Here is a 14,757-nt window from a genome sequence, read left to right on the forward strand (position 1 = left end):
CTCACGAGGGTCGCGGGCGTGCTGGAGTCTATCCCATCTGTCCTCAGGCAGTAGGCGGGGTACAACCTCTCAGTCCTCACAACTCACAAGATTCGACTCATTGATACCCCATTTGTACCACCCAAAAAATCATTATTGAACTTTGGTTTGAAGAACACATGTTCTTATGTTGTAGAAGTAACAGCACTGAATGTCTTTCGACATTTTTTCAGTCGAAATTCTTAAAAACCTTGAAATGATGACTCAAAACCTTGAAATGATGACTGATAAAACTGAACATCTCAGTTGACTGCACTCAATGCGACATGACATTCATTTTGTTGTTTGAAGACATATAAGGAGGGTTTTTGTTGTTGTTTTTTTCTGGTATGACATTCTTCCCCCGCAAGATATGAAAAAAAATATACAACATGAATGTCTTTGGTCTGTCCCCGAGTGAAAAGGATATTGTGTTTTTATGGTTTCTTTGGGTCCGCCACACCCAAACCTCTGCTTGAAAATATCCTAGAAAATGTAACGTAACCACAAAGGCAGGTTTTCTTTTGTAACATGTAGCCCCTTGCGGGAATTTGGCAAGATGGAGAGTTAAATACACAAGGCATTGGTCAGCATGTGTGATAATCAGCTTGGTCAGAGTAACAGATTGTCCTTTGCACATTTTAACATCAGGTGTCTGCGAAAATAACGCCAGTCAACAAATTTTTACGTATTTCTTTCTGCAGAGATGGAAGTAAAGTTTTCTAGATGTTTTTTTGTGCTTATTCTTAATCTGCACTCAGTTTTTGTCAAGCACATCAAGTATTTATACTAATACTGTCACAATAATGGAATATGTAATGTAGTAATGTATTAGAGTGAAACTCCTCTACACGAAACCTACATGGGCGAAAATACCCCCTAGTGTGAAAAAATGTTCATGCATTAACACCATTCCCACTTTCCTGCCCCCCATACAACGAAAAAAACCCCTGTTGCATTATACAAAATCTTTTTCTGTGCTCTTGCCTCGCGACGAGATTCACTACAACAAAGTCTAATCCAACAGCGACCTCTACTGCTTTGTTCGGAAACGGCAACAGCAACCACCACACTGGTTTACAAATGCACAGTGGTCCAGGAAGTATTTGTTATTGTTAGTTTCAGATGCAGCAAGAACGTTGCATTGCTCAAATGGCTACAAAACGAACCTTTGGATGTCAAGAAGCTAAGACAAGAAGACCTCTGACGCTCGAAGCGATGGTAAAAGTGATCAAAATGAAAGACGGAGGAAGGAAAATACAAGCCATTATCCAAGAAATTGATGTAAGTGAAAGTGAATGCTGATCGTAAATTTTGCAATTTCTTTCCCTTTTTTTTCTTTCTACACTGATTATATGAAGTGTATTCTCATACTTATGCACTATTGGAATAAAAATAAAAAGTACACATACGTTTGTGTGTGTGTTTACATCTAAGATCAAATTTGCGTCAGTGAAAAACCCCTGTTGTGAAAAATTTCTTGCTGCAAACAATTTTGTTGTAGAGGAGTTTCACTGCAGTATTTTTTCTTATGAATTAAGTGTTTGGTTCAGCAATCATTTTATTTCTGAAACATCATACCGTTTTTTTGCAATGCATGGTAAAATCTGTTTCTGCAACCTTTAGTATTTTTAGGTCAAACTTAAAAATGAAAATGAAATAAAAAATCAACCTGATGCTCTAGAAAAAAGGTGGACATTTTATTTTTTAATCTGTCAAAAATACATTTAGGGCAAACATCCCTCTAATTAGAATTTACTTTTAACCAGTGTAATTAAATGAATTTGCATTTAAATAGCTTTGTATTTTAATGAGTAGTGTCTTCAATTTAAATATGACTGTCAGTCAGGTGAAAATGACTCCCCTGCACCCTTACCTTCATGGTATTTCAGAAAGTCCCCATATTTTTCCAATTGGAATACAGCCTACGGTTGGGCACATCGGTGGGATTAAGCATACAGATGCGTGCAAAATTCAACTTTCATTTAATTGCAAACCACCAGTGATAAATCTCAGACCCAATTTCGGGTCCCAACTCATGTTTTGGGAAACAAGCTGCCACATCTCATTGCAGATGAACATTTCATGTTGTCTCGGTATACGATTTCCAATCTGACTGAGGCCTGATAACAGCAACATTGCTGTTACTCATTCCTTCAGATCTCCCGCCTCCATCTCCCTAATCAGATTCCTCTGGTTGGGTTATTTATCATCGCCAGCTCCGACTGTGAGTGATGCTCGGCTAATGGGTTTAGCATTCAAATCTGCTGGCTTGATGCGACAGAATCCCAACAAGGGTTGTCATTCCTCGGGCGGCAGCAGCCTCCGAGTGGCGTAAATAAGAAGGAAATAACTGTCTTGAAATATTCATTCATGGCAGGCTTGTTATTTTTGAATTTTGCACATATATTTTAGCTTTTGCATTTGATATGATTTGTATTTATTTGAAAGATATTCAAATAAAATGGAGAAGAAGAAGAAAGTAAGAGACAAAGAAATAATAGGATAATAGTGTCAACGGGAGAGACCGAATGAAAGTGAGCTGCCTATTTGCAGTACGATTTTGGATATATCAGACGGACGTTTAAAAACTATTTCGATTAAATTGTGATTAGATTGAGTGAAATACCTGGCTCTTGTCTTATACTAAGGAACATTCCGGCCTCGGGCTGAAATGAGTCCTCAAGTAATTTGGGTATCCCAGTTTAAAAAACTCCTCAAAGCATTTTTCCTGCCTCAAGTATCCTCTTATTTACACTGCCAGTAAGTAGTAGTCAAGCTCCCCACAGCAACAATTGTTTATGCCATTCAAGATGATAACACATCGCCAATGCAGTAGGAAGGCCAACTTAAAAAAAAAAAAACTAAAATCAAAAACAAAAAATCATCTTACTAAAGAATACATAGACATCAACTGCTACTTCAACGTTTATTTTGAAGTTGTTCCCGGATTTTAGCAAAATATTTGGGGATTTTGTGAGAATATTTGGGGATGAACTAGAAAAGAAATTGTAAACCAGGCCCTCCCTTCCAGGACTGGTGACCAATGAGGCAAATATCATTCTGGATGAATGGAAACATGGAAGCTTAAAAGGGGCTGGGGTTCATCTTTGATCAACATCTGCGTGGAATCACAACATCATCTGGTACTTTTCCATCAATGTTACATCATTTGTGATCACAGAACTATAAATATTGAGACACCTGCTATTCAGTCTTCCTCCATTTCCTCAATTAGGAAATATGAGGTCGAATGTCATATTTAATACTTGATTCAGGGCCATAAATGAAGCAAGAGCAGTGATAACAAGACAGCGAGTCTTGTTACCAACATTTGTTGGTATCACACTTGTCAGTGTGGACTGCCCCACCACCTGTTAGCTGTAAATAGCTCCATATGTGTGGACTGGTGACTTTATGTGACTCATGAGAAACAGTCTGAGGGACATTTCTTCATTGATAAGTATGCCACCTTGAATATTTAAAAACTGTATAGGACAGACTTTTGCACTAGTTATTTAAAAGGGCCATATATACAGATGCGGTGAGCATAAGACTTTACAAATTAACTCCAACACATTTCTACATCACTGCAGACATGTCCGGACATGTGCAGATGTTCCATTGGTTTCTTGTCTTTTGATCTGTAGATGCCTGCAGACACACGTGCTGCACCAGTTGACCTGGTTTCTCTGCCTCCTTTTCCTGTCCCAAAACTGTCTGTTCGCACATCTGGATGACCCGATACGACATTGACATTGAACAACTTGTTCAACAAGTACCTTCTGACAAGGTGTGATAGCCTACGGGAGCAGCAGTTTTGTGTGTGTGTTTGAAGGGCTGTGTGGGGTGTGTGTGTGTGTGGGGGGGGGGTGTGGGGGGGTTAGTTAATGGTGGTGGCATGTCTCAGCTGATATGTTGATCTGGAACAACACATCATATGAGTCTGCCCGGTTCAAAATTAAATAGTGACATGTTCTCAGTCAGATTGGACCTTATTAGTTATTCCAGTTATAGTAAGTCTTAAAATAATGCCCATTGTATTATAATTAGATAGTTAGGATTGTGCAACTTAGGCAAAAACCACGAGGCAATGTGAATACAATTGTTTGAAAATAGCTTGAAATCAGTGAAACGAAGGATTATCCCTCAGCCTTAACTTGCCCTTAATTTGAATTTTTGGATATTTGAGACAATTCTATGCATCCAACTTCATGGGAAAAGGTTGGAGATAGTCTTTTTTTTCTCTCGCCAAGCATGAAAACATAATTGAATAAGTCTAAGGTGGAAGAACTTGACTGACTCAGACAGCACCTTGACCTTTCACCTCACTGTGAAAAAAACCCTGCAGACAAATACCAACATCTTGTATAAATCTTGAGAAGCTTGTCATTAATGATACAGGATATGAGAAATTTCGATTGAGAACAAAATCACACATCCTGCTTTGTATGGTCGATACGATAACCAAGACATAACCGACACACAAAAAGTTTGGGAATTTGCCTCTCACTTGGATTCCCAGAGATTTTGGTGCTCCCTAATTTTACCAGTGGACCAGTGGAAATCTTTGCCTGGATGTTAGCCCTTATACTCTGACCACAGTGGGATAGTCTTGGGGGTGACCCCAGGGGGAATCATGAAGGGAGGACCTTGGGTGTTCATGTGGTACGTGCCCTGATTTGATTGGCATTCATCACCCGGTTTCTCAAGGCATTCTTCACTATGTAGTGTTCATCCGCATGGGATGTGGCCAAATGACTTCCACTTCTATATCTTTCTGTGACTCTTCCTGTCTCTCGGTATCTCTGTTGCAACCTGCTGATGACACCGTTTTCAATATGGGCCTAAATATTGGCCCAATTTTGAAGTATCAGACCGATAAAAGTGACATAATTTTTTTTCCAATAACTGACAAATAATCATTGATCCGATAAATATCGTGCATCCCTACTTGTCTTAACTACAAATGGAGGACCAATCCAAAATTCTCAAGTCTCTTTTCCTGTAAGGGGTTCTCACCCAATACATTTGTCCCTGTAATTATACATTCATTATTATGACATTTGCACTACGCTTAATAAAATAAGTGATTACAAAACAAGAATTCTTAGAATAGGTATTATAAAACATTATAGCGATCATAGTGCTTTATAATGCTGGGTGGGAATGACTAATACTGGGTAGAATTAATTTGCTTATTTCAAAATTGTTTTCTTGGTAAATCTGGTGAGCAATGATGGTTCTAGCATCACCACTGGCATGACGATTTGTATTTGGAGTTTCCTGTTGAGAATCCAAGGAAAAATGAAATGACATGTCATTGTCACATCGCTAACATTTCCATTAATCATGCATGTGTGTTCATGTATCATTTTGAATCACTGTGTGTAGCCCAGCATGAATTTGCATCTCCTATGAAGCTTTTTAATTACCTTTTCTCCAGCTTTGACTGTTAACTGGAGTACTGTACTGACAAATCAACATACCCACGTGACCACTGCATCCAAACCCTATCACACCTTGTCGAGGCCAGTTTGGTTAACAGGTTGTGCAACCTCGAAGGTGCTTTGGGTCATCCAGTTGTTGTGTTAGCAACACGATTCTAAATATTTTTAAATAATTTTCCTGGTTTATGTTTTTATTTCACACTGTTGCCAATGTTAATGATTGACATTTGAGAAAATTTTAATTACCACCGCTGGTGGCTTTGCTAAGAGGGGAGTAGCAATGCACTAAAAGTATTTGCCAACCGCTAAAAAAAGTAGAAGAGGAAATGGGAAAAGAACATGGCTCCATTCCATTAACTACACGACACCCTATGGTCTTCACTTAAGAAAAACAGGGATTTTGGGTGCAGGTTGAAGTTGTACTGATCTTTTTGTTAACCAAATTTCCCAAAGCGATGCAATTTATAATCCAGAGCGATTTATATGTTTGTTTGTTTTTTCTTCTTCATCATGCATTTACTGTCCCCAAAAACACAGGTCATTTTGTCTGGGGGTATCAGTCAAATAGTTCACTTATATCATTAAATATTTTTTAATGAACCTTTTGTGGTATGGTGTTTAATTTTCACCAAGGTCAAAATTCTGGTGCTTATTAGCTAATAGGTATGTAACTACGGTATGTTTTGATGGGAGAGATGAACAGATAGATGTGTGAATGTGGCAATGGGTGAACCCATTCCCCATCAGTGCTTGTGTGCAATTTTTGTCACAAGAAAACCACAGATTATTGCACATGAAATGTTATTCATACAAAGCAGCTGTAGCGTGACTATCCTCATGGCACAGCACTCAGAAGCCTATTAGAGGAACATCGCGTAGCAAATCCCAGTGAAAATAACAGTTTTTAAATCTCACCAGAGACATCCGTACTCACTTTCTCTTCTTTCCTCGTGTCATTGTCGGTTTTGTATCGACACAGTAGTGCATGTTTGTTTTCACAGAGGAAAACACTACATGGTTGTCAGGACAAGAATCGTAATTATTTGTCCAGATGTGTGAACTGAATTAACACTGTGTGAGTATAAGGAGCTAAGACTAAGTTTCAGGTGGCAATCAAAAAACAAAAACATTTCATTCCTGAATTAATTTTTCAAGACTAAATACTGTGTATATTTCATCAAGCTCGCAGTATTTATTTTGAGCAAATAAACATGTTGGCATTGTATTGCTTGACTCTGGATTTGTTCTTTTTAACATGCGTGGCATGAGCAGGACTCAGTATCAGCCACTATTTGCTGCTTAAATGCTCACCTGCTTTGTTTTGTGTGTGTGTGTGTGTGTGTTTGTTTTTGGTTTTGGCACTGACTGGAAGAATGACATCATTGCAGTCAAAAAATGCAGCTTGTGTACTGCTGCTCCCTCTTGCTGCTACACTAAGCAACACACTCATCCCAGAGTGTGGCTCAGCCATGAGGTACAGCTGTGACTCCATCATTCCACAGTAGTACACGGCATGTTGCACATGTCTGTATAAACCTGATTGAGGTGGAGGAGCATTTTTGCTGCAGAAGTTGTTTTTTTGAGTGTTAGAAAGGTGGAATAAGTCATTCTTGCTAGGAAACATCAGAAAGCTATCCAACTAAAAATGCATGGTGGTAAACCGCCACAGTGTATTCCATTGGCATCCATCAACTGAATGGGAAGAGAACTAAAATTAACATTTAAAAGCACTCTGCATTACAATGGGGAGTTGGGAGACATTGATCTCCCTCAACTACCAAGTGCAGAGGACATAAAAAGTCCACACGCCAGCGTTGAAATGCCCGGTTTTTGGAATGTAAAAAAATGTGACCGAGATAAATAATTTTGAAACCTTTTCCACCTTGAATGTGTTTTCCAACTCGTACAACTCAATTTAAAAAAGAGATCTTTTTGAAAGGGCAAGTAAAAATAACCAAATAAGATGATCTGTCCTAGAACAGTTGCATTTCATTTGGAATTAATCAAATGGTGATGGGGATACTGGAATTGATTAGGTGCATAACTGGTGTCAGGAGCGGTCAAATTCAGGTGTTGTCAGTCATGTATCTGGAGTGAAAGCTGAAATAGGAAATCATTCCATCTATATTTTACTATCCATAACTTTACTTGCACAACATGCTTTATAGCACTTACTTTCTCTGTGTGCAAAATCCATGCTTTGTTGGCCATTTGACCTGAGCCAATTCCTTCTGCTGTAATAATTCCTAGCTACGCATAGCAATTAAAAAGTGCCACCTTGAATTCGCTACCGAATGAATAAAAGTCTAGTTATGCATAGCAGATGAGAGCACAGGTCATGTTCTTGAAAATAAATATTTCAAATGGAATTCCTTCCCTCAGAAAAAAATAAATAAATCTTTAAACAGTAACTAAACAAGTGGTGGTTGCCAAGCAATCTGTAACCGGTGCCGATTTGGTTGGCACACTTATTTAAAAATCATGGAAAATGTGGTCATAGCACACTATATTTTAACATCTCTGACAGTCAGAGCTGGAGTCAACAAACCTTTTCATCATGTAGACTTTTGTAGTGGCTCTGTCTCTTGCTAGCATTCCTACAAAGTAATCATCCATATCATATGTCCACCCAAAATTATATGGTTGCAAATCAATCATTTCTGAAATGTATCCTTCAAAAGTACAAATCGTGTATTTGGCTGCGAGGCAGTGCTTCTAGGAAAGCCATCTTGTCCGAACAGGAGCGGACAGTATTTCACCTCAACCTTGTATTTGACAGAACAGACTGATGAAAGAATGACATCTGTCCTCAGAAACTGTGATAGCTTTGACTTTTTAACCCAAGTATTCAGTGGGCGAAAAAGTTCCCCCCACACTCAGACTCTGGTTCTCATTTGCTCCCCTATTTGGCTGTCACTGTTGCCCTCAACACCGCCTTCTTTTATCTATCTCATTACCTCCCTCAAAACACCCACCGACCCCCACCAATACGACATAGTCTCACAATGTGCTTCTTCCCCCCCTCTACTATGCCTGCGGTCACATTTTCAGTTGGTAACTGAACTGACTTGCTTGTTTATGTTCAAAACAGGAGGAGGGCAAATGAAAAAGAAGGAAAACAAGCTCTGCTTATGACGTCTTGGCTATAGAGTAGCAGGATGTGAGAGAGCCATGGAGAGTGAGAAAGATGAATTGGAGAGAGATTGGCGGGGGTGCCGGGAAAGGAGGGGGGGCATTGTACAGCCACATATCTTGTGGCCTACTGACCTTCCGTTCACCGGTTCTGGTGCATTTTGTCTGGTCTAGGATGATCCCACTAAAGTTGTAACAGAATGAAGTCTGTCAGATGAGCAGAGTTGTGCTATATATTTGGGCAGGTAAACCCTCATCTGTTTCAAGTTTCCACTGGAGGGTGTGTCGGGAACATGATAGCTGCACCACTGACGTAACGCATGTGACATCACAGAGTAACGCACAACAAAAAAACCCCACCCAATTTACTTGATTTATTTTTTTTTTGCAAATTTTTAAAAACACATCACGACGTGCCCATTTTCAACAATTCATTTGCTGGCCAATTTGTCAGTAGTTGATAAATATTTACTTTTGAATTTTCTTTTTTCTGTCATTGTTCATACTCTTGATCCTATCCAAGAATTTTGAGATGTGCAATTTTTTGAACCATTACAAAGGATGCTGCAAACTTGACGGATAATCTGGAGCAGAAATCACAGGCATTTGGCAATGTTCTTATCCATACCCAAAACCTTTCAAAACCTCAAATTGCAGGTAAATGCATCCAACGACCTCATGTTTGGTCTCATCTCTTTCTGAATATTGCCTGTCTTTGCATTCTGTTTCACACTGCCTCTTTGCGTCCACATTTTTCTAGACAGAATGGTGAGAAAATATCCCTGGAAGGATGACCCTACTTTGAACTTTTCCTTGCTTTGACAGATTGCTGGAACGTGAGCCTGTCATTTCAAAGGTTCTCTCACTCGTTTTAATTTGTTTTGTCTTTCACCGTAAATAGACTGCAGTAAAAAAGATCAAATCCAGCTCCATCAATGTGATTTGATGTGTGCATTTTGTGTATTTGTCCACTGTGGTGTCACTGATATAATTGGTGATTATATGGGGCCCATTTGTGAGATAAGGTTTGCTTTACTGGCGATAAAAGGGCGGCAGAAAGAGACATTGTTTTGGCCAGATGTGTTGTCAAAGACAGTTCTATCAATTAAGTGGGTCATGGCTCTGTGTGTTCCACAATCAATTTATTAGAAAGCCCAATCAGCTTTTTACTGTACATTAGTTTGTAGCCACCATCTGGTAAATGTGCTTCGACATTGATCGACAATCTGGTCGGTTGCAACTGTAAACCAATCATCAAATTTTAGCCCTATCATCCAATTTACAGTGGGTATCACGTGACACGAGATGGGTGAGGTGAAACATTCTAGCGAGCCCAAACCCGCTTTCTTTCTGCACGAAAGAAATGGATCTGGACAGCCCGCCTTTGACCGCGGCTCAGCCCCGGTTCAAAACGAATGCTGCAATCAAATTTGTTTATTTGCTCGGACGTATTCTTCATGAGCAACGACACTCTTTGGCGGTGCATGTCCATCCTCATAACATTCAAAATGATGCCCAGGAGGGATGATAGCTTGTATCATTCAGCATGAAACTCAGATTTAAATGACCAGAAACACACTATCATCTGACGGCACTGGAATTATTATTCCAAGATGTGTTTGCCTTGCTTCCCACGACTGCAAGTTGCTGTTCTGACAGTCAGATTGGCTCTTCGCTAATTGGTTCGTTTCACTGTCTATTTGCTCAGGTTTTCCTTGATGCGACTGTGACCGGCGATTGAGTCTGGATTTCCAGGCTTGAGGTGAAAGGCCAGTTGATTAGTTCTTCACGGAGGCTAACTGAATGTGTTTTTTTTAAAAAGAATCAAGCGAGAAATCAACAGAGCTACCACAAATAAACAATCACACACAACAACCATGATTATTTACCTCCAAATTCATAATGCAGAAAAAAAGTATTTTCATTATTTGTGATGATGAGGTCTATTATTAATCATTGTCAGGCCAGTTTTTGACATAGTTAGCTGCCCTGTGCCAACCCAGCCCAATTGGTCATGCTCTCTCATTTATTACCTGGCTCAATGTTGATGACCTCCTCTGAAAGGGAGGCCTGGTACAATATTTGTGATTGGGCTGTTTTTTTCTCGTGATTTTACCGCTTTCCGACGTCAACAGCAGATTGTCTCATCTTTGAGAAGATTATTCCATGTGTTAAGAGGTGTGTTAAGAGTGAATGTGCCTTGATATTAGGGTCTGAAACAGGTCGGGACCAATGACCTTAAATTATCATGTTCAAGCTGATTGTGAATGGAGGACCAGCCCATGGAGATGCGGGTAGTCCGAAAGCGCCTATGTAACATTTCGGAGCACACCATGCAGAGTATGATCAAAACTTTTGAATCCCAGAATTTTTTTTCTGTGTGGGGTCTGTGAGAGATTTTAAAAAATGCCTTATGATTTACAAACATTGTCTGCACAAGGGCTTAAAGTTTCAGGAAGATAACTTTTCCTCTTTTGTCATTTTCAGCTGGCATCCTTCGCTTTCTTTTTACCACTGCTGTGGCACTTCCAAATTTCAAAGTCACAAAGGTTATCCAATTTAAAAGTTCATCACCATACAGTATTTCACAAAGTGACTGGAACAACAGAGACTGTTTAATGTTGGAGATTTCCCTCTATTTGCTTCATGCTGGTTGGCATTCACACTTCAAAACTCTTCACAAAATGAGAGACATGCTGTAATTGGCAAGAAAATAACATTTTGAAACGATTTCAATACCCTTAGGATCAGCATGTTGAGGTTTCCAACAATTTATTCAGGCACATAATGTTCAATAACTCATTGATAGTGTAGTGTTTCACTTGGCTTCCAGGCAGCCTATATGGGATTTGCTCCCACTCAATGAGTCTGGGAAGGGCTGCAGTCTTTATGTGCCCTGTAAGTGATTGGCAACAATTCAGAGAGTAGTCTTCCTTTGGCCCGCAGGTAGTTGTTATCCCACAGTTCTCAACAACTCTGAGCAGTATGAGCAGTATAGACAATGGATAGATGCTCGCTAATAGAAAAACTTAATACGAAAGTTTGGTGATCATTCTGTGGTGAGATAGGTGTGCTTCTAAACATCTGTTGTGTGAATGTGGACGTCTGCACTTCACTGTGAGGCTGGTCTGAGCGTGTGTGTGTGTGTGTGTGTGTTGCCAGTATTGCAGCCTCAAGGGAAAAAGTCTCTGTGTCGAACAGTTTTCACTGACAATTCGAAAACATTTATTTTCTCACATTGGGGTCAGTCACATCGGGCAGGTCATCAGACATCTTAAATTGTCTGATCACCTTTCGTTCAGTGCTTTTATTACCAAATCCAACAAGCTAAAATCTTTGCCGAAGGAATATTAAACTGCAGAGTATTCTATCAAAACCGATCTTTTTTTTTTTTTTTTTTTTTTAAACTTTGTGAAACTGTAGGTACGCAGGCATTGATAAGTTCCTGCTTATGTTGGGTGTTCAGGATCTTCTATCTGAGGAAGCATTAAGTGTTCTGTTTGTTTTATTGCGCTGATTTCCTCAATTGGCTCCATCACTGCCGTTTTAGGTGCAAAAGATGCAGCTTCAGAGCTATGAATCCACATCTCAACGTTGGATAGCGAAGATGGTAAGCAAAAGAAACATTTTGAGTTACGTGATATTTTCACTGTATCAGTGAATTTTAAATTGAAGAGACATCAAATACTTTCAGCCCATTTCAACTCATACTATGGCTGCTATGGGCACTTGTGCCCGTGCCAGATAAATTGGATTTTGACAAGTCCAGATAGTCTGGGCAGGAAAAACAATGAAAGCTCGGACTTTCATGTTTCCAATAATGTCCTACAACCCCAGGATCAAATCTTCCCCATTGTTTTTGCTGACATTTGGCAAGATGCAGACTTAGAGCTATGATTCTGTAAAAATGTCAGCTTGCCCAGCACTGTCTCTGCCTCATTATCTCCGCTATTGCCAAGTCCCCATGCAGAAGTGAGCAACCAGATAAAACCTTTTTTAAAATAGCGTCATCATTTTAGTAGAAGTGCAGGTGAGATGACAAACATCAGTCACAACGTTGTTTTGATTTCTGTGGTCAAATTTCATGCTGAACTCAATGTTTTTTTTTTTATCACTGAAAGAGGTCGTGGCCATTGTTTGAGTGTGTAATTGGTGCGTGCGTGTGTGTTTGGTAAAATGCATTCTTGACATGAGCTGAACCCTGAACCTCCAGCAGTGCAAAGACTTGGCTAAGGTAGACCATTGCCTTTGGCAGGCTATTGAGGAAAAAGCCAGGATGACGGTGTGGGAGTGTGTTTGTTGTGCTGTGCGTTTCTAAGTGTGAACTTTATCGTGGTTTGCTTTCAGCTGAATGGAAAAACTGAATCTCCTAAATAATCAAGACCAAATCACAAAAGTTGAATTGTGACTTGGTTAATTTTTGTATACCGGTACTTGAAGAATATGTGCTGTAATGAGTATATAATTGAGGGTGTGGAATGTATGAATGACAAATGTGCGCTGATTCCCCCCATTCCTGCCCTCAAGAACTCTCATGTGCATCAGTAGAATTCCATATTTTACGTGATTATTTTTTTTATTTACTCAATCAAGCCGTATTCTCCCGTTCACATCTCAAGTCTTTTTTTTGTTTTATTTTTGCATTTGGGCTTGCTCACTTTTCATCTAAACACATTAGTCTGTCCAGACTTCTGATACACCCAGTATATTTAGTGATGACTAGATGCATGTATCAAGGTCCAACAATAAAAAAAATAAAAGTTGAAAAACTCAGCTGGCGCTGATATTAATCACCAATAAATATCACAACCAAAATGCAGTGAAACAGACTCACAACTCCTCTTTGAGCAGCTTGATAAAAATATTTTTTGACCAGTCTCCATTTTTCATTTGACAGTTCTCCAAAAGTGTCTTAGAAGGCTTGACAGCATTCTTTTGTACAATTATACATTGTAAAACGGGTGTGCAATCTCATATTCCACCTTTGTGAGCTCCTGGACTTAATATACCCGATGGATTGCACAAGAGGAAATGCGTGTAGGTTGATGAGAGAATAATACCCAGATGACCAGATTTGACAAAGAACGGCCACATTTTACGGTTTCTGTACCCAATACATTCCATATAGTACAAGAGCACTCTCTAAACACTAAAAGTCAACACCCAGGCAATCATGTATTTAGAGTATGAGCATATTTCTTCTTCTAAAGTTGGATGAAAAACTGAGGTGAACTGCCATCATGCATGATGTCACTCAAAACAGGGTATGAAAGCTGTAGCGTAATGCGATTCTGAGTTAAGTTCGAACACTTCAATTTGTTTTTTTTCCAACGGGGAAAATGCAGTCATTGTGCACAGAGGTTCAAGTTTATTCTTTCTGAAAGTGGTCTTCAGGCTGGAGATACTTTCATGAACCTCATTCATTGGATTTTTCGGTAAAAGCTACATTAAGACATTGGTACATGAATGCAGTCACTATCACTGGGACTTTGATGCAGGTCAAATATTTTCAAATAATTTAAAATGTATCACAGATTCATTCGTTGGACTCAGGAATCCCGATTACTCTCCATCATGGCAGTGTGTGAGCCTGGTGTCTCCAGCTTTGTAGCCAACGCAAGTTTCACCACTATTAACATTATTTCAGACAGAGTTTCCTCCAAAATAATTAATCGACTCATAAAAATTAAAAAAAGCACAACTAAGTCTCTGTTTATGTAGGACCAAGAGGAGACAGACATTTTAAGCGCAATAACAAGAGAATGTAGCTTAGTTCTGACATCAAAAGGAAAGTCATATAAAACAACATGATCACGCAGAGGATTTCTTCTTCTTCCAGAAGACATAAAAACTGAATGATGATTACCTGTCAAGACGCATCAAGTTTTAGTGGGAAGTGTCAAACCTCCATATATCTGTCAAGTGGACAATCCGGTAGCTATAGCGTTAAGCCAATAAAAGGAAATAGGCCTGATATTGTTGAAGAAGAAATCTGGCATCATGTCGAACGAAAATTGTAATACTGTGTGCTGAGTCATAAATAACAGCAAATTTAAAAAAACAACTGACACGACTGATTGTTAAGAATATTACACACCGATCAAACCAGAATGTCTGGTGCAGGCCCAGACAGCTAGCTACTCCCTGTCTACTGTCA

The 14,757-nt window shown here is 39.3% G+C and overlaps 1 protein-coding gene and 1 long non-coding RNA gene across 2 annotated transcripts in view; one reads left to right on the forward strand and one right to left on the reverse strand.

The window, feature by feature from the left end:
* The window catches only part of LOC127600902 (uncharacterized), a 39,576-nt gene extending 27,368 nt beyond the window's left edge, over window positions 1-12,208 (forward strand). Inside the window, exon 3 of the long non-coding RNA XR_007962436.1 lies at window positions 12,151-12,208. This is a non-coding gene — a long non-coding RNA (uncharacterized LOC127600902). The remainder of the gene's footprint in view (window positions 1-12,150) is intronic.
* Window positions 1-14,757, reverse strand: part of LOC127600853 (F-actin-uncapping protein LRRC16A-like) — a 692,893-nt gene that overhangs the window by 584,327 nt on the left and 93,809 nt on the right. The window lies entirely within an intron of this gene.

This window comes from Hippocampus zosterae, chromosome 5 (genome assembly GCF_025434085.1).
Source record: "Hippocampus zosterae strain Florida chromosome 5, ASM2543408v3, whole genome shotgun sequence".
NCBI classification, from domain to species: Eukaryota; Metazoa; Chordata; class Actinopteri; order Syngnathiformes; family Syngnathidae; genus Hippocampus; species Hippocampus zosterae.